The sequence below is a fragment of the Peromyscus californicus genome, unplaced genomic scaffold (assembly GCF_007827085.1).
Source record: "Peromyscus californicus insignis strain IS unplaced genomic scaffold, ASM782708v3 Scaffold_11__1_contigs__length_118956290, whole genome shotgun sequence".
NCBI lineage: Eukaryota > Metazoa > Chordata > Mammalia > Rodentia > Cricetidae > Peromyscus > Peromyscus californicus.
Window position 1 is genome coordinate 98955734 of NW_026294402.1, and position 26402 is coordinate 98982135.

At 43.7% G+C, this 26402-nt stretch overlaps 3 non-coding genes across 3 annotated transcripts; 2 read left to right on the forward strand and 1 right to left on the reverse strand.

Moving 5' to 3' along the window:
* Window positions 1–16758: 16758 nt before the first annotated feature.
* On the forward strand, window positions 16759–16830 carry Trnac-gca (transfer RNA cysteine (anticodon GCA)). The gene has a single exon. It is a non-coding gene; the product is annotated as a tRNA-Cys (tRNA).
* A 3651-nt stretch (window positions 16831–20481) lies between these two features.
* Trnac-gca (transfer RNA cysteine (anticodon GCA)) lies at window positions 20482–20553 on the forward strand. The gene has a single exon. It is a non-coding gene; the product is annotated as a tRNA-Cys (tRNA).
* A 3597-nt stretch (window positions 20554–24150) lies between these two features.
* Trnae-uuc (transfer RNA glutamic acid (anticodon UUC)) lies at window positions 24151–24222 on the reverse strand. Its single transcript has one exon. It is a non-coding gene; the product is annotated as a tRNA-Glu (tRNA).
* Between the last annotated feature and the right edge of the window lie 2180 nt (window positions 24223–26402).

Below are 26402 nucleotides of genomic sequence, written 5' to 3' on the forward strand. Positions count from 1 at the left end.
TGTAAAAGTTGAGGCCAATGTGAATACTGAATTCTTATTACAAATATCCATGGATTCTATCTATCACCTAGATTTGCAGTGTACCAGTTCCATATGGTATATTTGGATCTATGTTGCTGGTTGATTGAGAAGTGTCAGCATGGCCTGTTTAAGCATGAAGCAAGTGTCTGAATGTGGGAGGCCACCTGGATAAACAAAGATGAGCAGGGACTGGGGTGGTTACTATTCCTCCCAGGCTGCAGTTGACGGGCGGGGGGCGGGGGGGGGGGGGCGGACCCGGCATGCAGCTTTCTCCACAGGAACCCTGGAGACATCTTTCTCTCTGGAGGCATCTTCAGTGACTGGAAACCTGTATTCTAATACTCAGTTGTCTTCTTGTACACCGTGAGCCTCTTTTAGCATCACACCTTGAAATTTCTCATTATCTGTTACGGATCAGAAATGCTTATTGAAATGGGATGTGGAGAGAGGAAAAGACACAGTGGCTGAAGACAGCAGCCCAGCAAAAGTCAAGGTGGAAGCAGTCCGCATGGTTCAGACCACAAGTGGGTACATTGCTTGTAAAAAGTTTTAAAATAATGGATGAAAAACCACCAGGATTTTTTTCTATCTTCATGCACCAGTAATTCTAAACAGTTATCCCTGACCCTTCATCCCTCAGCTGACCACTGTAGACAGACATTTTCTGTCCTGACCTCCTGGTCCCCAAAAACTGACTCAGAGGCTAAATATGAATTATAAATGCTCGGCCAATAGGCTTGTTACTAGCTAACTCTTACCTTTAAATTAACCCATATTTCTATTTGTGCTTTGCCACGTGGCTCATGGCTTGTTACCTCATTTTCTACACATCCTGCTCCCTCTGTGTCTGCTGGTGTCTCTCCTGACTCTGCCCTTCTCCTTCCCATGATTCTTAGTTTGGTCTCCCTGCCTATACTTCTTGCCTGGCTATTGGCCAATCAGGGTTTTATTAAACCAATTCGAGTGATAAATCTTTACAGTGTACAAGAGGGTTATTCCATAACAGACCACTTTCATCCTTTCTCATGCTGGGAACACCACTGGGGCCCACTGGGCTCTGTGCACGGTGAAGACAGCGACAGCTTGGGTGTGTCAGTTCCTCCTGGATGAGATTATTACATTAGCACACACCAGCCTGCTCTCCATAGGGGATCCCCTAGGCCCTATTGGCTTTTTACTTTTAATCAATGAAAATTAAATGATGCTAAAATTAACATTGTAAGAGGTTTTTATTTTTCTCCTCTGTAAAAATAGTGATCCCCAGATTGGACAGTGTAGACATAGAATATTTCTGTCATTCCAGAAAATTCTATTAGTGTTGCTTTAGATGCTATTAACATTAGTTTCATAAAAGAAACACATTGACATCATTGCTCAGCTATGACATATCTATAGGAAACACTACATCCGTGTAATATATAATGACATTTCTGAGAATTCATATTGGCAAAACAAATCTTAAGTAGATAATATCTACTCATAGATATCTGAGAAATCCATTCAACGTACATGTTACTGAATGCGCACTATGCCAGATAATAGCTGAGTATTGGAGGCTGCAAAGTAATTCATCAGCCTTGGTTTCTAGGTGTTCATTATTTAGTTGAGGGAACAGACAGGAAAGCCAATACCACATTGTGGTGTGACAGGTGTAATTACTGAAGTGTGTTTAAAGTATGGAGCAAACACAAAGGGAGGCGTAATAAGCTGCTTCTACCTGGAAGGTGGCAGTTGGCATTTGAAGCATGTGTAAGGAAAGGTAGTGAGGTTGTGTGACTGCAGAAATGAAGGTGGGATGACTTAATAAGGTTCAGTCCATCCCAGGCCAACATGAGGTGGCTACTGACACTAAGGAAAAGAGGCGAGCTGCAGCCCCCACTCCCTCCAGCCCTGTTGTTGCCTAAACTTGAAGATGAGTTGGGCTGGCAGGATCAGGAATGCCAAGCTGAGTAAGTGTCACAGAATCCACATTTCTCCAGAAGTCATGCTTTGGTGAAGATACAAGTTTGGCAACAAGAAATGGTAGCAGGGATTTTTGAACCAAAACTTGAAAAAATAAGGATGTATTTCATGACCTAGAGATCATGGCATGACATTGTGGGGAGTGGAGGAGGGGCAATAAGTGACAAAATGGAGGAGGAAAAAGTGAAGAAGCCTTTTGGATTTAGTGGTGGGTTTTATCTAAATAAATGCTTGTGTTTGTGTGTGTGTGTGTGTGTGTGTGTGTGTGTGTGTGTGTGTGTGTGTGTGTTCCCTAGAGTTAAAACAGTGGAATAACTGGAGCCCTAGAACAGGAGTAGTTATATTAAACCTTTACCTACCTTTAACATATGTGGACAGCTACAGAAAGTTTAGTAGATACTTGTTGACCATAGTTATTGTAGCGGTTTTCAAAAATTGTTAAACATAATCATCACCTCTTGGGGTTGGAGCAATGGATTAACACTTAAGAGAGTGTACTGCTCTTGCAGAGGAGCCAAGTTTGGTTCCCAGCACCCACATGTGTTGGTTCATAACCCCCTGTAACTTCAGCTCCAGGGAATCTGATGTCCTTCTGGCCTCTTCAGGTACTGAACTCACACAAAACCCACAGACTGACAGACACATACGCTCATAATTAAAAATAAAATAAACCCAGAAAACAGGTACTTCAGAAGCTTGTTAGGAATAGAGATTCTCCAACAGGTTCACACTCCACCCAACTATCCCAGGCATTCCTTATGCAATTGGCTCCGATGAACATGGTTCCAGAAATACTTTAAAAAAAAATCACAACAAAATAGGGAAATAAGTCACCAGAATACTTCTTTATAATTTCTTTTTCAAGGAAGAAAATGAATATGTATAGAAATGATTAGTTTTGACTTCCAGGGAAATCTGCACTCAGAGCAAATGGCAAATGGATCCCAGAAATTGGTCATTATATGTGGAAAGTGGCTGACCCCATTAAGAATGCTGAGGGAAAGAATTGCTTGGATTCTAAGATTTAATTTTCAATGTGCATTTAGTGGCGATAATCTGTTTAGTTCTACAAACTGGGGACAAGGGTAGGGCTTGTCTAGTCATAGCTTTGGATGAAATGTTGAGCAGTGACAGAGTAGAAACTGAAGTCTTTGCTGTAACCAACCAACTTTGTCTCAAAGGCCCTTTCAAGTTCCCCAAGGAATGCTTCCCATTAGAGCTGAAGAGGCAGATCAGTGTCTTAGTTCACCCTTGTGAATCTGCCCCCAAATGACTGAAATGAAAACCTCTCCAGGAGTCTTCATGAGAGGGCCTCCTCATGGCTAGAGAAGGGCATGAGAGAATAGACTGGGATTGCTATTCTGAATCCTGAGAAAAGCATCAAGGGTTTCTGTGTTTCTTAGAAAAGAGAGTGTGCAGCGGGTAGTGAGTGAGGTATTTTGGTCCTCTGGGTTTCCTTATGTTTGATATTGATTGGCCCTATAGCTCCATTTAATTAACTGAGTCCTTATGTAAGTAATGTTTGGACCTTATTAGAATCTAGCAAAGGGCTTATGGGAAGACAAGAAATCATCCAGAGAGTTCTAAAGAGGAGTGGACCACACAGAGCCCTGCAGAAGCCTTCTGGGAAGGAGTGCTGATGGCAAGGGTCAGGATATTAAGCCTCAGGAGAGGATTAAAAAGTCAGAATGCCTTGGCAAATGCTGAAAATAATCACTAAATATAATCATTATTACCCTGATGGGGGATTCTGTCTTCTTCATTTACCAGGGAATGATGGGTCTGAGTGCTCGCCTTCTGACAGGATAGCAGTTCTCCACTTAGCCCCAGGAAATGAAGACATTGCTCCCAACTAGGTCCCTTAACCCCCAGCTAGCCAGGAAGAGAACTTGGAGGCTTTGTATACACAGAAGTGATCTTTCTGGGTGACAGAACTCTTGAGATTTGAATAAGGAAGATATCCTCCTGTGACCAGAGTAGTGGCTGGGGCCCAAAGCAGAGGCTAGACCAGAGACGTTTAGAAATTCTTAGAAGGAAGCACAGTGCATGAAGGGTGGAGGGACTGTCGTAACCAGGGAGTGGGGAAGGCCTCCTTGAGATATCTGTTCTCAAAGCATCACCTCTGAGTCACTTCCTCCAACCTCCTCTGTAGATGGACCGTCTGACTCAAGATGGAGAAACCCCACATTGTTCAAGTGCATGGTCAATATCAACAGCAGAGGCCACTGCCTCTGCCTGGCAGCTGCCCATCTCCATGCTGTGTTCTTTGGGTTTCTAGCTTGAAGAAATGCTAACTGCAGAGCAAAATGTCTCAACAGGTACTGTGTATGACTCTAAGGAAACTCTCATCAGGAAATGGCCCAAGTGTGGCCTCTGGACCAGCAGGACCACCAGCAGCAGCAGCAGCAGCAGCAGCTTAGAAATTGTGAGAGATACAAATTCTGTACTTACCTGGAACCTTAGCCATTCTGCCACCACCGTCACCACCACCATCACCACCGTCACTACCACCACCACCATCATTACCTGTTGTTGGTTGTTTTTTCTTTTTTGGGGGGCTATCACCCAGCTCCCAGATAAATCAGACATGGAGGCTTATTCTTAATTGTAAATGTCTGGCCTTAGCTTGGCTTGTTGCTGGCCAGCTTTACTTAATTTATATTATCCTGTCTACCTTTTGCCTCTGAGCTTTTCCAGTTCTCTTATTTCTATAAATCTTACTCTTACTCTGTGGCTTGCTGTGTAGCTGGGTGGCTGGACCCTGGAGTCCTCCTCCTTCTCTGGCTCCTCCTTTTTTTTCCTCTCAGATTTCTCCTTCTATATATTCTCTCTGCCTGCCAGCGCTGCCTATTCTTTCTCCTGCCTTGCTATTGACCTTTGGTTCTTAATCAGACCATTAGGTGTTTTAGACAGGCACAGTAACACAGCTTCACAGAGTTAAACAAATGCAACATAAACAAAAGTAACACACCTTAAAATAATATTCTACAACAATTACCACCACCACCACCACCACCACCACCACCACCACCACCACCACCACAACAACAACAAGCCCTCACAGTTCTGTAATTCTGCTGTGCCTGAGAGCCCACAAATGTATAGTTGGGGAAATTTTAGGTATTTGGGACATTTGTGGAAGTACATCTCCCCTCCTACTTCAAGGAATATTTAGAAAATGGAGCAAATTCAACTGTAATAGCATATAATGTAAAATATGAAAATAAGAGCTCTTGCTCTGCCCCCACTTCTCTGAGAAAGGGTATGTAGCCCTGGCTGGCCTGGAATTCACTATGTACACCAGGCTGGCCTGGAACTCACAGAGATCTGCCTGTCTCTGTCTCCCAAGTGCTGGGATTAAAGGCATGAGCCACCATGCCACGTTGCTTTTAGTTTTTTCCTTTTTCTGAGATAGTCTCACTGTGTAGCCCAGGCTGCCCGTGATCCTGCCTTCCAATTACACTAGAATTAAAGGTGTGTGCCACCAGGCCTGGTGAAAATATTTTTGTTAGGCTAGAGAGAGTATAGGAAATTGTTAAGCTACAGATGATACACAAATACTCCTGCAATCCTAGTACTAGGGAGGATGAGGCAGGAGGATTGCATGCTTCAAGCCAGCCTAGGCTATACAGTGAGACCTTGTTTCAAAGAGATCTTTCTAGGATGTACAGACATCCTGGTGAACTCAGGAGGATTGCATGCCTCAAGCCAGCCTGGGCTACACAGTGAGACCTTGTTTCAAAGAGATTCTTCTAGGATGTACAGACATCCTGGTGAACTCATAGAATGGAATATGAAAACAGATGGGATGGGTACAAGTCTTCCTGCCAGGAGCCTTCCTCACTTGTCCTTAGCAATGGTGGTTTTCTCGATAAAAGCACAGGCTTTCTCAGTAGGCCAACCTTTGACTTCTTCCACACTCTTTTATCCTCTGCCTGGAGCTGCTGCCATGCTCTCTCTCTTCCCCACCATATCTGGTTTCTTTCTTTGACGAGGTGGCTGGTACACTACTCTTTCTGCCAGAGATAGCCCAAGGTAGAACCCTTGGCCCTCCTCAACTCTGCTGGCTGTGTGAAATCTCACCGGCACCTCTGCATGCCTCTGTACTCCCCTTTAGCTGAAGACAGTCTAACTCAGTTGAATTAAGTATTATTGGTTGAGTTACTGGATTGATCAAATAAAAATACAGGAAGCCCAGTTAAATTTGAGTTTCTGATAAATAATGCATAATTTTACAGCCCTTGTAAGTTCCACTGAAGGGGCCTTGGAGTTGGCACAGAACGCACCCAAACACCAATTTGTCAGCATGAAGAAGATTTGTTACTCCTGAAGGGACAAGTGGGGTTGGGTGGGGTGGGGGGTGGGGGCTGCCTCTGGATGGGCAAAGACAGGAGCAGGTGTCTCTGCAGGAGTAGTTTTTAAGGAGAAGAAGGGGGAGTCTGTGTTAGGATGAGTTGGTAAGTCCTGATTGGACATGTTAGCCAGTGTAGCCAAATAATGAATTCTGATTGCTGGACCTTGGTGTTTTGATAGCTGAACCTTGGAGTTTTAGTCAGGTACAAGAAAGTGGCCAAATAAGGGACTAGACCTTGGTGGCTAGCTTTAGGAATGTAATCTAACAGTTTAGCAAAGGAGGGGGCAGGGCAGAGGGCAAGGCCTACCAGTGCCGAGTTTGCCAGCTTGGGTCCATTAGAACCCTTCACCCATTTTCAAAAATGATCATTTATTTGAAATTCAGACTTAACTGACCTCTTATTTCTTTCACCCTGTTTGTTTGTTAGCTTGCATGCTTGTTTTGTTTTTCTGAGACAGGGTCTTACTGCATGGCCAGGCTTTCCTCAAACTCCTGATCTTCCTACCTCAGTCCCCCGAGTGTGGAGATTACAAGGGAGTGCCACCAGGCCTGGCAAGTGACTGGCAGATTACTGGGCATGACTACTCTCAGGAACAGAGGTTCTCATCCAGTTGTCTCATGGAAGAAACAGTCATTTTTTAAAATTGTTTTTTCCTTACGAGTATGTATATGTGTATGCATGTCTGTTCACATGTACATGAGTGCATAGGATGGGGGCTACACAGGCACATGTGTAGCACGAATCTTAAAAGATCTTATTAATAAAAAACAAACCCAGAGCCAGGTATCGGGGTGAATGCTGAAAGATCAGAGAAACAGAACAAGCCACAGCTAATCTCACCTCGATAACTTCTCAGCTGATCCTGTTTACTCAAACGGGAAGGCTCTGAGTCCTCATCTGAATGGATCTCAGATGAACTTCTGCTAAAAGCTAAAAGCTTAAAAAGCCTAAAAAGCCTCTAGTTCCTGGTCCTCATGCCTTATTTACCTTTCTGTTTCCTACCATCACTTCCTGGGATTAAAGGTGTGTGTCTTTCCCAAGCAAGACATGAGATCTCAAGTCCTGGGATTAAAGGTGTGTGCCACCATGCCTGGCTTCTATGTCTATCTAGTGGCTGTTCTGTGGCCCCAGATAAGTTTATTGGTGTGCACAATATATCAATCACACACATGAGTGCTTCTGTACATGGAGGCAAGAGGCTAGCATTGACTTCTGTACATGGAGGCAAGCGACTTCCTCAGCTGTTTTCTCTTACTCACTGAGGCAGAGTCTCTCATTTGAACCCAGACTGCAAAAATATGGCTAGTCTACTTAGTGAGCTCACTCCAGGGAGCCCCAGTCTCCACCTTCTGAGCACTGGAATTATAGGGGTGCCACTGGACGTTGGGTTTTACATATCTCCACTCTGATCCTCATGTTGCATGGTGGGTGCTGTTAACTATTGAGCCATCTCTGCAGCTCTGAGCTTCACTTTCGTTCAGAAAGGAGCACGCTAGCCAGAGGATTAGGACTTGACTGCAGACCTTGAGCAGAAGGTTCCCGTAGGCACTAGCCACAGGATGATGCCAGGCTCCAGAATGGGACTTGTGTTAATTGTGTAAATACACAGCTTTCTTCAAAGACTTTGTGCAAAGAGGAGAATGGAAGACATATCACTAATAGCTTTTATGCATTGTTTACATGCCGGGGTGATTTGGGATATAGTGGGTTAAAGAGTACTGTTAGAGTTAATTTATCCTGTTTGTTCTGCTGCAATAGAACATTTGCTACTAGACAGTTTAGGCTGACATATGCAGCTTGTCTATTTTGCCAACACTTCCATTTGATTGGATAACACTGGCCTAGAGCAGTAGCAAAGGTAAGGGACTCAGTGACCACCAGGCCCGAAGCCAGGGGCCAGCCTGCCCAGCGTTCATTGGAACCTTGTGGCTGAAATGAATGGAATGTTCAGAATCCTTGAATGCAGCTTTTCCTGTTTAATTTTTCTAGGTTGAATGGTTCCGTAAGAATCACGGCCTCTGCATGTTTGGCTATTGAAGGATGGCTTTGCCTTTGAAGTGATGGGCAGGGGCAGGATAGATAGATAGATAGATAGATAGATAGATAGATAGATAGATAGATAGATAGATGGAGAAGAGAAATAGGTTGGGGAAAGCTCTATTTCTTGGATGCTGACTGAATTGAGTTGTTAATTTTTTATTTCTTTTTTTTTTCTTCCTTCATTTATGAAGCAAATTGGTAGTAGCAGGCAGCTCTGTCTGTATTTGCTGGAAGCAGATGTCCATAGGAATATGAAATTTATGGCTTGAAATGGCATAGACTGTGGCCTTAGGAAGTATGGAAGAGGCCAATGAAAATTTTGTCAAACAAATTAAATCTTTGTGAGTCCCCTGACCCTGGAAACTATTTATAGACCAGGGTTCTGAAAGTTGAGCATCTTTTTTATAGCTGAAAATATTGCAGGGTTTCAAAGTTTAGATCTAGGGTTTAAAGTTTTGTGATCTGTAGCACCCCCCCCCCCCCTTCCTTCTATTTTCATCTGAGTTTCCTGGAAAGTAAAGAAATATTGGTGAAAGCTAGGCAAATAGAAATACAGGGCTTTCTGGAGGCACAGGACCTGTGGGGGTTTAAAAATGACATTTATTTTATTTATTTGTGTGTGTCAGGGGGGTGGGCACATGTACCACAGCATGAATTGGGAGGCCAGAGGATGACTTGAAGGAGTTGGTTCTCTTTTTCCACCACGTGAGTCCCAGGGACTCAGGTTCATCAGGCTTGGCAGCAAATGTTTTAATTGAATGAAACATCTCACCAGCCCAGAACTGTGTGTACACTGTTGTGTAGGTGGACTTTTCTGCCCCTCCTGCCAGCTCCCAAATCATGACATGGAGACTTATTAATTATGAAAGCCAGCTCTTACAACTCAAATTAACTCATTCCTATTGATCTATATGCTGCCCAGAGGCTCGTTTACCTCATCTAGGAACTTCCCATGTTGCTTCTTCTAAGTCTGGCTCATGACTCCTGAGATTCCTCCCTTCTTCCTCCCAGCATCCTCTGTGTCTGGCTATCCCACCTATCCTTCCTGCTTAGCTACTGGGCCAGTCAGTTCTTTTATTAAACCAATCAGAAGGCGCCTTGGCAAAGACACATCTTCACAGTGTACACAAAGATTTATTCTGTAACACTTTCAGAATTCATTTATAAAGTGGAGCAGTTATCTTGGCAAGTCAGAGTGCTGACAGGGCCTGTACAGAGCAAGTACAGTGTGCTTGGTGATGGTAAAAAGTAGTAAGATAGGAAAAGACGGGACCCAAGGTCCTTCACTATCTCCCATCCTTCCTGAGGCATGGGGTGGTAGAACACCCCAACAGATACAATCGTGACACGGAACACAGGCATTCACTTCCGGCTGTGTGTGGCTGCATAAAGTATGCCTAAATTAGTACTGTGCATGACTTTTTCTGCTCCACATTGTCTAGGGCCCCAGCTGGGAAGGCTGAAGGTTGGAGTGACTTGAGAGCTGGTGTTCCAGTTGCTTATATGTCTTCTTGTTGGGCCTGACTTGGATCTGTTGGCAGAAATGGTTTGTGCATCTTCATCGCATGGTGCCTAGGATCTAAAGCAGAAACTCCAGTAGAAACAGGGGAAATCTGCATGTTCCTTTCTGACCTAGCCACAGAACCCCTACAGCACTACTTCTGCTATACTTGGTTTGTGTAGCAGTCCCAACCTGGGCTGGCTATATGGTTCAACTGGTGGAGTGCCTGTCTAGTATGCACAAAGCCCTGAGTTCAATCTCCTAGCATTGTCTAACTCTGGAATGGTGCATACCAGGAATCCTGGCACTTGGGAGTGGAGGCAGGAAGTTCAAGGTCATATTTAGCTAAATAATGAGTTCTAGGCCTGGGCTATATGAGACCCTGTTGTAAACAAAACACTAAACAAGCAAACAAACAAACAAACAAAACCATGAAAGACTCAATTAAGAAGGACTATCTTAACAGAAGGGGTAGATTATTTTAACTATTGAGGATATAATTTTTCCAGCTTTGAAATATAATTGACAAAATCTAAGGTATACAGTGTGATTATTTGATATATATTTTGAAATGATTACCACAATCAAGTTATTTAACATATCTATCACCTTACATTGTTGCAATGTGTGTGTCTGTGTGTCTACGTGTGTGTGCCTATGTGCATGGCTGTGGTGAGGACATTTGAGATCTACTTTGTTAGCAAATCTTTAGTACACACTATAGCATTATTTATAATCATGAATGTTCAGTTGGAGCCTCTGCACAGTCAGGAAACCCCATTCCTGTTTCTTTCTCTCTTTCTTCAAACCCCACCTGCTCAGAGAGGCTCCAAACAAAGGAAAGATGCCAAAAAGCCCAGTTCTGCATTCATGGAGACCATTGCAACTTTCTCCCCTGATGCCATCAGCTGCCCAAGTTCCAGCCTAAGCACTCAGCTTTTGACTATACTTGGGTACAAACCCAGTTTGTGGCAAACACATCATCAGCCCTTACCAAAAATCTATAAAATCTCCCTGCTTTAGTTCAGGTGCACAACTTCTCTGGCCTCGATTCTGGGACTGGAGAACCCATTCAGGAGTTGCTTTGCTCAATATACCTGTTGTTATACTTTTTCAATTTGGTCTGATCTGGCTTTCTATGTTGGCAGAGAAACTTATTATGGGGGGGTGGGTGGGAAGAAAGCTTATTAATGAACATAATATTAATTAAATGCACAGGGCTGGTTTATCATGGAATTGGAATTATAGACTTTGACCAGTGTATCTCCATTTCCTCCACCTCTCAGCCTTTGTTTGTTTTTGTGAATTTGACTTTTAGATTCCACGTATAAGTGAGGTGGTACTACAGTACTTCTGTTTCTCTTTCCAGTGTTTTACACTTAGTGTAATGCCCTCAAGTTTTACCATGTTGTTGTGAATAGCAGAATTGCCTTATTTTAATAGTTGAACAATCTTCCACTGTGTCTGCATGCAAGCATGTATTTATTACCCTTTCTTTACCCATTTACCTGTTGATGGATGGCAAAAGTTTTTCCTGTGTCCTGGGTATTTATGAATGATGTTACAATGACCAGGGCAGGGGGGGAGATCTCCAAGATACTGGTTTCTTTTCCTTTCCTAGCAAAAGTGAGCTTGCTAGATCATGCAATAATTCTATCTACAGTTTTGGGGGGAACATACTCTCTTCCACAATGGCTCCACCATTTTACATTTCTACCAAGAGTGCAGGGCTCCTTTTTTACCTGCATCCTTTCTCATGTGTGTGTGTGTGTGTGTGTGTGTGTGTGTGTGTGTGTGTGTGTGTGTGTGTGTTTGTTTTTTTAAATGTGTATATCCCCTACTCCCTGATGTTGAACATTTTTTTGTGTATTTGGTAAGGGCTTTTTATGACTATACATACATGATAATTTTAATATAATAGTTAATTAAAAAGACCATCAGTGGATTATAGGATTATAGACCCTCCTATCAGATATGTTTGAGGATATTTTCTTCCATTTTGTAGTTTTTTTTTATCGGATCCATTGCAGAAGTCCTGAAAACTAGTTTTTATTATGAAATAGTTTTTTGGGAACTAGCAACATCAAGATGATTCAGTTCCCCAAACACTGTAGTTGAGCGTATTTTGAGTAAGGACCACAATTTCCCCTACATTCCTGTAATTTTTTTGCTGTGCTTCCCTTGTAGCTCTAATTCTTGAGTGCTAGGATTTGGAACTCAGGACAGATTGACCTGTATTCCTTCTAATTAAGACATATTATCTTTGACTTTTGCCTCCATTTTGACACTGAGATCAGATTCGCATGTTTGAGGTCACTATGGCAGATTTAGGAAGGCAGAGAATGTAGAACATGTCAGTTCAATGCCTATCTGTAGCAAGTATTGTTCTGGGGTTCATAGAGTATATATTAAAAAACAAAACAAAACAAAAAACCCAAACCAACCAACCAAACAAACAAAACAAGCCAACCAACCAAACAACCCAAACACCTTGGCAATATGGAAGCACTAGCAGGGGTTTTTTAGGAGAGAGAGAGAGAGAGAGAGAGAGAGAGAGAGAGAGAGAGAGAGAGAGAGAGAGAGAGAGGAGAGAGAGAGAGAGAGAGAGAGAGAGAGAGAGAGAGAGAGAGAGAGAGAAAGAGACAGAGACAGAGACAGAAGAGAGAACAGGGAGGGAGAAAGGGAAGGAGAAGGAGTTGGCTTGCTGTGGGATGTTCTGTATGGCAAATGTGTTGCTGATTAGTCAATAAATAAAACACTGATTGGCCATTGGCTAGGCAGGAAGTGTAGGCGGGACAAGGAGGAGAATAAAGCTGGGAAGTGGAAGGCTGAGTCAGAGAGACACTGCCAGCCCCCACGATGAGAAACAGCATGTGAAGATGCCGGTAAGCCACGAGCTACGTGGCAAGGTATAGATTAATGGAAATGGATTAATTTAAGATATAAGAACAGTTAGCAAGAGGCCTGCCACGGCCATACAGTTTGTAACCAATGTAAGTCTCTGTATTTACTTGTTTGGGTCTGAGGGCTGTGGGACTGGCAGGTGAGAGAGATTTATCCTGACTGTGGGCCAGACAGGAAAACTCGAGCTACATTGGCTCTAATAGTTATGGATACTGAAAGCCCCAGTATCCACAGCCGCTAAACTGGACACCCATGAGAGCTGATGGTACACTGAATTCTCAGGGTCTGCAATAATACCCAAGAAGAGCTGGGATGTCAACTGAGTCTGGAGGTCAGAAAAGATGGGTATCTCCAGCACAAAGCAGTCAGGCCTGCTTTAACTTTCTTCTTAGTTAGCAGTTTTGTTCTAATTGATTCTTAAATGGACTGGATAAAGCCCACCACATTAAGGAGAATAATTTGCTTTACTCAGTTTTCTGATGGCAATGCTGATCTCATGCAAAAACCCTCCCCTCCCTCGCCCGCCCACCGCACCACCACATACATATATATACTCAGAATAAAACTGACAAAATTCCTGGGCTTCCCATGGCTCACTCAAGTTGAAACAAAATGATGGTCCAAGTTGAATGATTGCACCGTGGCTGCAGTGAGGGTTTCTAAGATGACTTTGGATATATGTGTATAAGTTTTCTATCTGTATGGCCTTGGCAAAGTTATTAAACTTCACCATGCCTTGATTCCATCACTTGTAAAAATCAAGGTGAAAATAGTTCCTCCTACATTGCTTATTTTGAAGAATAAATGAATTAGCATTTTAAAGTGTTAAGAAACATTCATCACAAGCTGTGTGCAGTATGTGTTTGACATAATTTTTAACGTATTCCAATAGTTATGTATTTACTTTGATGTGCAAAAGAACAAAATACAATTGGCATGATTTCAAGGGTATTTTTGCTTAGTATGAGGCTAAGTCAAAACAGTGGGTTGATTTAAAAACAAATAGTAAATAAACACTATTGAGGTAGGTAGGGTATGAAGGCTCAGAGAAAGCCAAGTGCATGGCAGCCAGAGGCTGATACAACCTCAGAGCTATCTGACTACAGGATATCTTGAGTCCACACAAATGGTTAAAAAAAATAATAATAAAATGAAATAAAACCAAAGAAAGATCATCTCAAACCAGGTGGGGTCAACGTGGCCAACCAAGATGTCTGCTAATTCTGCTAATTATCTTTTGCTTCAGTGTGCTAAAGTCTCTGTATCATTAGCCTTGAAAATTGCCTCCTTCCATAACCAGCTGATGCCATGACACATCCAGAAAGTCCTGTGTAAAGACAGAAACATTTCTGGAGAAAATCCTGACTGATTCCTGAAAGTCTCCACCTTTTCCCTGTTCTATCTCATGAATATGTCTTTCACCCACTGGGTTTGTCCTGAAGAGTCTATCCAGAGGCTTGGGTGGTGAGGCTCTTTCTTGAGGAGCGGGAACTCCCTGCCTTGGGTGTGTACTTTTAGCCTGTAAATAAACTTCTCTTTATCTTCTCACTGGATTCTTGAATGATGACTAGAACCGGGAAGTGAGTTAGGTAAGGAGTCTATCTGCTGCCTCTATGTTTGAGATCTTCCTAGCTATCACTACCAGCAACCTTGGTACAGGAGACAAACGTTGTGGAAATAGTAAAAACATGACAGGGAAAAGTGAATGATTAGGTTTGAAAAACTCTGTGGATGATGAGGGTGGGAAGGTGGTATTTAGGATGATAATGGATCCAGTTCTCCAAAGGATTTTCTGAGATGCAGGGTGCTTGGTCATAAAATGTGGGAAGTCCCCTAGAATACCAGCATGATTGGTGACTACAATCTATTGTCTATCCAACAGCATTTTTTGAGTTTCAATATTGTCCCTGGCCATGGGGAGTTTCCAAAGGATGCTGCCTTCAAGGCACCTTGAGTAGAGTAGATCCTAGTTTGAGTCCTACCCCTGATACATCAGTGACCTTGACCAAGCCTATTTATCATTTCTCACTCTGTACTCCTCAGTCTGCAAAAGAAGTGATTGGAATGATTTCTAAATCCCTTCCAGCACCAGGGTCCTTCAGTATGAAGTACACTGTTCATCTGTTACTGCTAAAATCTCAGCTTCCGTTGATCTCCCAAAATGAGAACATAACGAGGAGGAAATAAAGCATGCTCTGTGAGTCTTAGCTCTTCACAGTTTCATGCTTTGGACACTTACCCTAACTGGTGGTGCCTGGCCTGTTGTTCAAATGCATTCCTTGTTTAGTTGCCACTGTTAGAAACAAACCAATTATAATCTTGGGCTTGCACAATGGAACACACAAAGTAAAAGCAGCTCAGCAAAGTAATTTCTTTTTGCAAAAAGGGCACACCAGAACTAAGACCCCACTATCAAGGAGTCAGAGATAGCACATCAGAACCAGGACCCAGCTATCAAGCAGAGATAGGACATTCACTTGGTTGTTATTTTAATGCCTGTAGTGAATGAATCTTTTTCCTGATTGGATAGGGTCTGACTTCACATTCTCTCCCAGTTGACTAGTTTAAAAAGAATTGGTAAAAAAAGAAATGAAGGGAAAGAGGAAGGGGCTGCTGTTCCAGGTCATCAAGTCCTGAGAAGGCAGTGGGACCTTTGTGTAAACAGAAGTCTATTAGGGTGGGGGAGATGAAAAGGTTTGCATGAAAGTCTTAAAAGGTGAGGGAGACGTGGGATATTGGCAGTGGGTTGGTAAGCCACCTTTGATAGAACGAAAGTTTCTCACACCATCATGAGAACAGTTTCCAGCACACAGCTCCACTACCACAGACTTTCACCCTGCTGTGCCTTGCCTTCCATTACAGAGCAAATGTCTCTAAAATCATCAGCTGAAATCAATCTTTCTTCTCTTAAGTTGGGTGGGTCGGTACTTTGTCACAGTGATCCAAAGTAACCAATGTTCTCATTTCCAGTGTGAGGCAGGGTGTTCACAAACGGGATGGAGTCTCTCCCCACCACAGTCTTCACACTGATTGAGTACTCCCAAAATTAAGATCCGTGGGAAAGACCTAAAGAAGGTGTGTGGTTTGAGAAATTGACAGGAGACATTCTTCTAGTAGGCACATACGCATCAGATTTCCATAGGATGCCTCTGCACACCTTATAGGGGGAGAGAAGATGTTTATGATGTCAAGAAACACAGGCTGCTGGAATTGTGGGCACATTTGGAAGTTAAGAAGCTTTGGCAGTGGGACTGGGGTGGATAATTTAGTCAGCTGATTATGAGACTCTAGCATCCATTCCTGTTTCTTGAATCAAATGACCTTTCACAGTGGACAGTACTGCAAGTTTCAGGTGAGTAATGCTATATAACATCATATTTATGTTACATCAGAGTGCCATTGACCATCTGTTTTCAGTTGATAGAAATCATCTTACAGTTATGGCTCAAGGACAGCTGTCTCTTACCAATTGTTATTGAGACTTTTTTTGAGACTCTCCCTTCCCACCCTACCCCCCACACTCTCCCCACCCCCGCCAAGTCAATTTAATGCTACAATTATCTACCAAGTGCCATTTTGGAGCTGTGTTCTCTAAGACCATGAACAGCAATGAGGATCCTTGTAAGTAGGAGCTGACGCAATCATGATGGCAATCCAGTCATTCATATTTTATCCATGTTCTTAGCGGTGGTGACATTGGTGATTTTTCCTAGGAAGTCAGATTTGCTTTATATGAAATACAGTTGGCAGGAATGGAGCTTTGAGTACTGGCCACTCTAAAGGAGATTTTCTGGGCCCTGTGAACTTAGTTCTTCAGATCTCTGTCTTGTTTCATTATAAATCTCCTCTACCACTTCTAATGCCCAGGCTCCTTCCAGGCAGCACTCTAATTATAGCTCTCCTGAGTCACTGGAGGCTTTTAAGAGCCAGAATGCTGAGAGACAGATACACTATAAAAAACAAGTTCATTTCACTGGGGGTATAGCTCAGGGGTAGAGCATTTGACTGCAGATCAAGAGGTCCCTGGTTCAAATCCAGGTGCCCCCTGTCAACTCTTAATTTTGCTTTAGAATATGGATTGAGTTTGACTTTTATTATTTTTTTGTGATTCATGGCCAACTGAATAGTTAACAACTTCCCTTGAGTTCTTTGGATATTGCAAGTACCAGTCTAGGCTCTTTTAATATTCACCGTCTCCTGCATTTCTTGCAATAATTTTACAAGATATATGCTGTCTGAATTTCTTTCATGGAGATAGAGACTCAGGGATGGTTAGTAACTTGTAAAAGTCAAAAGCTGTAAAGGGCAAATTAGGATTTGAACTCAGAGCATACCTTCAATAATGTCACTATACTATTGAAAATTATTATGGTTCAACCTTAATAATCTCCCCAGGGACCCAGAAGAGAAGCTACAAATGGTGCCAATGGTTTTCAGGAAGAAGAATCTAGGTACACCGAGCTCTTAGTCCATAGATTTATTCTTCTCCATTTTTCTTTTTCAAGTCTCCAAGGTTTAGTTATATACCCGAACCATAGCAATCCTCCCCCTCCAGCCAGGTCACCAGGCTTGAATCCTTACAGGGTTATAGAGGCAGAAAAGAGTTTTCTTCAGGCAGTGACTGTCAGGCTTTCTTTTACAACCCAAAAAGGGAGTAGTTAAAGGAAGAGGTCAACTGAGACCTCAGATCAGTTAATATATCAAAAAGGGAATTTATGTGCTCAATCTACATTCCTAGAAGTGGGTGGGTAAAATGTTAAGAGTCTATAATGTTAGTATAAATGCCATAAGGCTGTATAAGAAAGGGGGGTCCAAGCTTAATTTGCTCAAGAAATAAAGCTATGCACCTAGTTGTTCCCTAGGTGGTGTCTCCAGAAGGGTGTTTACCTTAAGTCAGGAGACTGTTTGCCATTATGGCCTAGGACGCTTGAGAATTGTATCAGATAAATACACTGTTAGGAGTTCTTGGAAGCATACACAGCATACAAAAAAATCATTGCAGGAACCGGCTAACATATATACAAAAGCTAAAATATCACCAAGACTCCTCAAGCCATGGCTTGACCTTCAGAAAAGTCCTTGACCTTTCCAAGTAGTAGCTTTTGTGATAGTAGCTGGATTCCATTCCATGTTCCTGCGGCTTGCAGCACTACACCACTCACCTCACTGTTCTGATGTAACACTCTGTGTCAGGCACAGTGACACACACCTGTAACCTCAGGACTCGGGAAGCAGTGAGGTGGAAGATCAGGAGTTCTAGGCCAGCTGTAGCTTCGTCATGACTTTGAGGCCAGTCTTGGCTACGTGATTCCCTATCTTAAAAACCAAGCCAAACCACCAAACAACTTTGTGATAAAAATCCTTCTGTGTGATATTTCTGAGGTCTTCCGGTTCCTACACCATTCTGACTGCAAGGAAATCCAAGAAATGTAGTGACTGTGCCCTGGGAGAAGCCAAGAAAGACAATCCTGGGGATGTAGCTTAGTGACAAAGTATGTGTACAGCATGTGTGAGGTTCCATCCTAGACCAAATGAGAAAGATCTCTCTCTCTCTCTCTCTCACTATATATATATATATCTCTATATATATATATATATCTTCTAATGTGGTCCACATTGGAAAAAAAACCTCTCCTTCTGCTTTTCATTATTAATTTGACTCTTTTAATTGGCTTATCGTGGATTGGTGGCCAAACTTGCCTTGTTGGGTCAGAGGCTGTGCCCTTAAGTTTGGTAGCAGTTTGATAACATTCTGAGCATCTACATGAATGGGAACTGTACAAAGCATGAACCTAGAGATGAATGAGGCTCAGCTCCGTCCACTCCCTATCAGACAGCAGGCATGAACCATCAGAGGCAATGCCAGCTGTGCCAGCTGTGCCAGGTTTAGCAGCGTGAAGAGGCAGTGATTACTCCCATCTAAAGGAGGGGCAGGTTAGAGGAGGCTTCAGAGAGGAGCTTATGGCCAGTCAGTTTCAGAGAATAATATCCCACAGATGGAGAGTGGAATGGAGGTGGGGGTGGCGAAGAAGGACAGTGTAGACAGTTCTAGGCAAAAGCAGCAGCAATGGACTGGAAGAAGCTGGAGCCAGGTAGCTACTCAGAATGTGATGTGGGGAGTGAGAAGTTGAAGAGACAAGTAGAGATCAGGGATGAATAGCTTTGTGTGTGGGTCTGGGAGACCTAGAGTTTATTGAAAATGCATTTGCAAGGCGCATATAAATAGATTTGGTTTTCTGATTAGGCTCTGGGTGCACTGTGGGTGGAGGTGGGGATAGAGGCTGGGACAGGGAAAGGGTGGCAACCTTAAATGTAAATCAAATTGGCAACCTTAAATGTAAATCAACGTCACTTAGGGATTAACTGGAGATAGGCGTGACCCAGAGTTGCCTGAAATATTTGTCCTAGATGACAGCGATGTCACCAAGCAAGACAGAGATGGCTAGAATTGCAGGCCCAGCACTCAGTTCTGAGCCTACACCAGAATCCTGGCCCCATAACCTGCTAATTCTGGGAGCTTCAGATAGATACTTCAACTATGGTGTGCCTCCATTTCCCACTTGCCAAATGAGCACACTGTCACTAATGTTTATTTTATGGGAGTTTTGCATCTGCTCAGTACATTGTGGGACACACTGCACATGCCTAGTGCACTTGAGCTATTGTTACAACAGAGCAAACTACATGGGGATGTAGGGCCGGGAGACTGGAAGCTTATTTGGGGGCAGAATGGTTTTGAAATCTAAGGTTCTCTTTGGCCATCAGAATGGAGAGGGTGGGGCTGGGGAGATAGCTCAGAGGTTTAAGAGTACTGGCTGTTCTTCCAGAGCACCTGAGCTCAAATCCCAGCACCCACATGGCTGCTTACAACTGTCTGTAACTCCTGTTCCAGGCGATCTGACCCAGTCACACAGACATACATGTGGTGGGTACATAAAATACAAATAAATTATTTAAAAGATATGGAGAATGGAATGAATGGATGGGAGTGGGTGTTTGGGGCCTCTAGGAAGCCTTTGATCTACAGTCCCAGCTTCTTGCTGTTTATTCCCTGGCCCTGCCCTACAGTGTCTGACAGGTCTTATCAAGGCAAATTTGTTACAGTGATGAGCGCTTCTCTAACTTTTTGGCTCAGTCTTAGCCATGCACAGGATTGAGAGTTCTTTGACTAGAACTCAAGAGAATAGGAATCTAGCATGAACTGTGAACTTCAAACTATCTGTCTTTCTCTGCTTTGATTTTTGTTTCTTTGCCTTGCTGTAACTATGAAACAAAACTGATGTCCCTGCGTGGAAATCTGATGAAAACATGCACAGTACATGCACATATGCAACGTTTCCCCTTCATTTCAGAGTCAAACATGAACTTCTGAAAACCATGTGTAGACAGACCTGAGTCCAGACTCTTTTCTCGTCCTACCTCATCGGTGGCCGCTTCTGCGTGGAACACTCTTTGATTTGCCTGGAGATGTGTGCACAGTTGACGGTGAGATCATTAGACTGAGGAGACTGGTCTGAGCTTCAGGTGACAGGAAGAACTAAATACTCAAGCTCTGGGGACAGCAGGAGACAGTGTGCTGAGAAGATAATTAGGGATGAGTCAAATCCTAGAGGAATCTCAGGCATGAGAGGTATTTATGAAGTGTGATGTAAGTCATAGGAGCAGAACAAATGTTTACAGGAGGCCTGTGTTTGTCATGGGGGTATAGCTCAGTGGTAGAGCATTTGACTGCAGATCAAGAGGTCCCTGGTTCAAATCCAGGTGCCCCCTGTGGTAGATGTCTTTTGTTTCAGTTGGCAGCTTCATGACAAATCCAAAACTACGATGCACAAACATTTATCTAGCCCTCCAAATGGGAAGAAGCATTTACTCTGAGGTTCATGATTGCCTGGCAAGGGAGCCACAGGCTCACTATTCTAATGCCATAATGTAGCTTGAGTTTTCCTGCCTGACCCACAGTCAGGACAAATCTCTCTCACCTGCCAGTCCCACAGCCACTCAGACCCGACCAAGTAAACACAGAGACTTATATTGGTTACAAACTGTATGGCCATGGCAGGCTTCTTGCTAACTGTTCTTACAGCTTAAATTAATCCATTTCCATTAATCTATACCTTGCCACATGGCTCGTGGCTTACTGGCATCTTCACATGCTGTTTCTCATCGTGGCGGCTAGCAGTGTCTCTCTGACTCAGCCTTCCACTTCCCAGCTTTATTCTCCTCCTTGTCCCGCCTATACTTCCTGCCTAGCCAATGGCCAATCAGTGTTTTATTCATTGACCAATCAGCAACACATTTGACATACAGAACATCCCACAGCACCATAACTCGGACATAGTTGCATTTATTGATAACACACACACACACACACATACACACACACACACACACACTCATCCCCTATATGTACCTTTTGTTTTCCGTTTCTGTAGGGTCACTCTTATCAACCATACCCTTTGCAACTCCTTTTCTTTAAGCTTAAAATAACTTAATTCTGCAACAACAACAAAAAAAGAGTAAGTCCCTTACTTCCCCATTAACATTAGTTAATCCCTTATAGAACCCTGGCGTGTTTTTTTAAACCATGAAATAAACATTGGTACCTGGTACAACCCTATTAATCATACTACAGAATTTATTCAGATTTAATCATCTTCTCTGTCCTCTTCCTCCTCCACCTCCTCCTCCTTCCTTCTTTTCCTCTTCCTCATTCTTCATTTTTTTTTGCTGTTCCAGGACCCAATCTGGGCTGCTATGTTACATTCCCTTTCTTTGTGCAGTGGAGGGTGGTTAACACAGAAACTCACAACTGGTCAAAGTGCAGAGAATAAGTAACAGTGGGGTGCTCAGCCACAAATTAGACATGTATGTCACACACCCTCCCCAAGGCTCAGGGACCATGGGTGAAGCAAGACCGTGAAAGCCAAATGTCAGGACATGACAGGACTTCAGTACTCATGAACTCCAAGCAGCTATGGTTGTCTATACAAGATGAAGGCAGTCGGCATTTTGGGATGAAGGGTCATGATGGTTTGAATGAGAATGGCCCCTATAGGCTCATATAGTTGCATGTTTGGTCCCCAGTTGGTAGAACTGTTTGGGAAGGCTTAGGAGGGTGTCACTGGGGGCAGGCTTTGAGGTTTCAAAAGTCATGCTATTCCTAGCTAGTTTCTTTTCTCTCTGTCTTGTGCTTGTGGATCAAGATGTGAGCTCTTAGCTACTATTCCAGCACCATGCCTGCCTGCCTGCTGCCATGTTCCCTGCCAGGATAGTCATAGACTCACTTTCTAAAACTATAAGCCCCAAATTCAATGCTTTCTTTTATAATTTGCCTTGGTCGTGGTGTTTTAATCACAGCAATAGGAAAGTAACTAAGACAAAAAGGAAGTTCAGGAGTCACCCCCACTCCAACTGAGGCGCTGTGGACAGTTGATGGTTTCCCAGGGAGGGAGAGTCAGTTTTCTTTAAGAGTGTGATCCCCGGTAGGTTAAAGAGATGCAGCAGTTGAGGGGTACGTTTTTTCTCCTTAGGACAGATGGCCCTGGGGTGCAGTGGCTCCTACATCTTGACAACTTTGAGATCAAGCCATCCTTGCACAAACTCCCATGTGATGGCCAGCTTGGAAATACACCCTCGAGCTCACTTAACTGTCCCTTCCAGCCACACTTCCATCTCATACCTGCTTCCTGGGCTGCACTCTGAACAATGAAGACTCGTGTATGTGGAGGGAAGGATGGGAAGCATATGGAGACTTCTCCTGATTTCCATTTGATGTTTCCTTGAAGGTTGCTAAATCACAGGGGTCCTTAGAGACAAATCAAAAGGCTCTTGATTATATTCCCCTTTAGAAGAAAATGAATTGCACCCAAGCTTTCATTAAGTAGGGGGCAGGCTGGGCTCACCTTTCTTTGAAAAGAAATGACAAGTAAAACTCATTATAGAGTGCTTGATGGATTCTGTTTTACTCTGGGGCAAATTGGGCTTCCAGCTTTGAAAGGACCAGTCCTCTCTCATTGTAATGCAATTAGGAAGAGTTCGGATGGTTTTGTTCCAGCTCTCTGCAATGATTTCGGGCCAGCGAGCTCACCATTTTTTATATGTGCTTTAGGGGCAGCAATAGTTCGCTCTCCACTAAGTTCCATGTAAGAACTGAATATGTCAACTGAGTGCACAGCTATAGGAATTACCCTATAAGTTATGCAATTCTGTTTTTCATCTCTCCCTCTCTCTCTCTGCACGTACGAGTGAGTGATATTTTTGTTTGTTTCTTAGCATCTATATGGACGCTCCAGACAACGCATGTTGGCTCACTTGAGCCAGGGGAGTCCACTAAAATACAAGGCAGTGGTGATCTGTATTCTTCCCCCAGTGAGCTGGAGGCAGAAGTTTCAGCTCCATTCAAGTGGTCTAAAGGCAAAATGTTAGCTGAGCTTCACACTCTCAGAAGCCTCTAGGGAGAGTCTGTCCCGAGTATCTGTTTTCAGCTTCTCTGGCTCCTTTTCCTCTCTTTCTGTCTTTAAAGCCAGCAGCACAGTGTCATCAAATGTCCCTATCACAGTCCTTTTTCTCTCTCCAATGTGTGAGCAGGTGAAGGTAGCTGGGGATGGCGAAGACTGTATTCAGGCTGGAATATGATGCAGGAGGGTGGGGAAGTAGGGCTCGCAATCAGCTGAAGGAGTTCTGGGGGAATGATGAATAAGGGGAAGGCTTCCACCAATCAGGAACCACCAATCAGCCATGCCTCCTTTAATTCTCACAACTGTTTGCAAGAATCAAACCAAGCACCCGGAAAATGTGCCCTTCCTAAGCGGGTTAATAAGGGCTGCCAGCAGGATTATAAAGCAAACAGCGGGCCTCAGGGCAGAAGCCACAAGCAAACCTTGCTCTTCCAAGCTTGATTGGCCACAACAGGCCCAGCCTACCTTCTGTGCAATGTTAGTCGCCCATGAGATGATCTTTACTGGGGTAGCTGACAGAGGCCTGTAAGACCAGTGACTCTGGAATCAAAGGCAGGAAAATGGTGAGTTTAAGGCTTGCTTCTGGGCAACTTAGTGAGAACCTGTCTCAACATTATATATATTTAAAAAAAAAATAAAAACCTAGGTGAGCTGGAGTGCTTACGGGCAACTTAGTGAGAACCTGTCTCAACATTATATATATTTAAAAAAAAAAATAAAAACCTAGGTGAGCTGGAGTGCTTGCCTAACAAGTGTACACATATACACATAATGGGTTTTGTTAGAGAGTGCTGAGCTTTTTTGAGACACTAGACCAGTCTGGACTTGCAGAGACATGCTCATTCAAGAAGCTCCCTCTTTCTGCTAAAGAGCACTTATTCTCCTCTGCACCAAACTAAAGAAGCTCATATTCCCACACCGGGAGTCGAACCCGGGCCGCCTGGGTGAAAACCAGGAATCCTAACCGCTAGACCATGTGGGAAGTGATACTGAGAGTTCCTTCATGAGGCAGTCACTTGTGAGGCTGGGGCAGGTAGGCTCAGATCTGCCTCCCTGGGGTTAAAGGAGCAGGGTGGCCTGGAGGTGTTTGAAGCCCAGAAAGCGAAGCGCTTGTGGTCTGTGTGTGCTCAGTAGAATCTCACTGCACTCTTCCTAGAAAGCTCAGAGAACAGCAGCGTTAGCAGGCTCTGAGGGTGAAGTTGTGGTCTCTGACGTCAGAAGGTCTGTGCAACCTGCACGTCTCAGAAAGCCAACTGAGGCACCCAATACCATGGTGATCAGTTTGCCAGAGGTGCTGTCTAGGACAAAGCTCATGGGAATGCGCTGCCTAGATAGATAGGCCACGAAACTGATGATAAAAGCCACTAAGCAAGAGCGGGGTAGTGGGCAGTGACTAACTCACGGAAACCACCGATCTGGTCTGCGTGCTAGACCTGAAAATGAACCTACATTTCAACAAGAACCCCACGATCATAAGCATGCTCAGGCTGGACGAGCGTTGTTACCGAGCACCACCTTTGGCATGAAGTAAAGCTCGTTTTAGCAGCCAGGATTCTTGCAGAAAACTCTCTCTCTCTCTCTCTCTCTCTCTCTCTCTCTCTCTCTCTCTCTCTCTCTCCTCTCTCTCTCTCTCTCTCTCTCTCTCTCTCTCTCTCTCCCTTTCCCTCTCCTCCCGCCCCCTGTGTGTGTTAGAGAATTAGTAAGAAATCAGGTTGGTCTGTTAAATCTTCATTTGGTGAAATAAATAACTGAAATAAAATTCTTCGAGATCACATCTCTAGGCCTAATAAAGTACACCACAATGTATTTGGAATAATTGTTGGGAGCTTAACCATGTGCAGACTCAGCGATTTATCTGTATGTGCTGCGAGGTCTTGTGTGATAAATTATGGAACAGAGCGCTATTAAGTGACCACACTCCCTTGTACCACATGCTGCTGTTAGGCATATTTTGGGCACTGCAATCATCACACTGCAAAGGACAGGGAATTTCTGAGAGTTGGACCTAGAAGCTCACTCATGAAAGCTTGTCATCGACGTCTCGTCATCGTCGCGTACCTCCCCCCCCCACCCCCCCCCCACCCCCCCCCCCCCCCCCCCCCCCCCCCACCCCCGCTTCTGCTGCGCTGGTTTCTAAACCCCAGGATGCTCATACTGGGCTTTGGACGAATCAAGGAGTAGAGAAGAACAGAGTAGAAAATGATTAGGAGACTGATGTCTGACACGGACCTCTTGCTTTCCGATTACCTGATGCCAGTTAAAAATTAGTTTCTGGCCGGGCGGTGGTGGCGCACGCCTTTAATCCCAGCACTCGGGAGGCAGAGCCAGGCGGATCTCTGTGAGTTCGAGGCCAGCCTGGGCTACCAAGTGAGTCCCAGGAAAGGCGCAAAGCTGCACAGAGAAACCCTGTCTCGAAAAACAAAAACAAACAAACAAACAAAAAAAAATTAGTTTCTGGGCCCCATCTAGAAAATCAGAGTCTGTAGATGCTTAGGAATTTTAATTTTCAACAAGCTTCTCGGGCAACCCTATAAACTAATCTTCGTGAATTGTCCGTTTGCCACCAGGCTTAACCTTTGTTATGGTATGGATGAGAGAGCATATAGAGTCACACCTTACAGAGTCACACATACAGAGTCTTGTACCTGTAGAGGCGTGTGATGTAGAAATCTGGCGTCTGTTGTAGACGGCTAGCTTTTTAGCAGAACTATTTGCACCTTAGTATCTAATGATGCAGGGCTAGCTGATCCGGGTAGCCAAAGATGAAATAGGTAAGTGTTAACAAAAGGTAGGGAAATTCGAAAACATCTTGTTATCTGACATCTATCTATCTATCTATCTATCTATCTATCTATCTATCTATCTATCTATCTATCTATCTATCTATCTATCTATCTATATATCTATCTATCTATCTATCATCTATCTACCTGTCTATCTACCTGCACCCCCAATCTACAGGATGCAACTAGAATTTGAAGCTCCAAGCCTGAATTCCTTGAAAGAATTGATGCAGTGTCACAAAATTGCCAGACGGGAGCAGCAGAGAGCTACCAAATGGTTCCTAGAACCATGTGAACCAAGGTTATCAATTAGGAAGATGTTAGCTTTGCAGCAAAGAGCAGGCTACCTGGGGAGTGTTTGCGAAGGACACTTCTGCCT